Consider the following 1245-nt stretch of genomic DNA (forward strand, 5'->3'; position numbering starts at 1 on the left):
TGTAGTTTCACATACCTTTCAAATCAGGCATTAGCATTGGGCAACACAGGCTGGCATTCACTTTATTTTTGAGGTTAACTTCCTGATCCAGAGGGAGTGGTTGGTACTTACTGTTTCTTAAGCTTGCATTGCTGAAGATTTGAATATGAAAAGCTCATCTCAAATGGATTCTGTATTCAGCCATCTCCCCATCTTTCCAATTCAGTATTTGCCATCCTTCATCCCAGTCCCACAGACCTTCCCAAGCCTTACTTCAGCATTAACAGGATTTGGTCACTTCTGGCTTCATGCCCCCTGCCCAGGACACCACTCCGCAACCAGCATTGACCATCAGCTGATTGCCAACCTGGAAGAAAGAAAAGTAATAGCATTGCTACATAAATGCTGGAATTATTTGGGTACGCTCAGTTTTTCTCCTACATTATAGGCTTAATGCTCTGTACCACACTTGTGTTAGTGTTACCTATAGGTATAGAGGCCAGAAGTCAGCAGGGAGGCAAGGAAATCCTTCAGCGGACACTGGTGCTCTGCTCTACATACACACTCTGGGAGGGACTTGGGATCCATACTTGATATATGGGGACCGATAACAGCACTATGTATGGAATTTCATCCTGGTGGCACTTAAAAAAAAAAAAAAAAGGAAGATGAAAAAAAGAATCACTTCTCATATTATGGCAATGAAGCTGGTGGTGAGGGGTCTAGAGCATGAGGCCTGTGAGAAGCGGCAGAGGGAGCTGCGATTGTTCAGCCTGGAGAAAAGGGGGCTGAGGGGAGACCTTATCGCTCTCTACAACTACCTGAAAGGAGGATGTAGCGAGGTGGGGGTCGGTCTCTTCTCCCAGGAGACAACAGCACAAGAGGAAATGGCCTCAAGTTGTGCCAGGGGAGGTTTTGGATGGACATTAGGAAAAGTTTCTTCACAGAAAGGGTTTTCAAGCATTGGAACAGGCTGCCCAGGGAAGCGGCTGAGCCACCATCCCTGGAGGTATTTAAAAGGCAGATAGACGTGGTGCTGAGGGACACGGCTTGGTGGTGGACTTGGCAGTGAGAGGTTAACAGTTGGACTCGATGGTCTTCAAGGTCCCTTCTAACCCAGGCGATTCCATTCGCCTCCTGGCTGTTTTCCAGCCGCCGACGGAGCTCCCCGCCCTCCCCCGCGGCGCCGAGCCCCGCGGGCCGGGCCGGGCCGGGCCGGGCCGGGCCTGGCGGCGACGTCGCACCTCCCCTCTCCGCCCCAGGCGC

This window comes from Larus michahellis, chromosome 1 (assembly GCF_964199755.1).
Source record: "Larus michahellis chromosome 1, bLarMic1.1, whole genome shotgun sequence".
NCBI lineage: Eukaryota > Metazoa > Chordata > Aves > Charadriiformes > Laridae > Larus > Larus michahellis.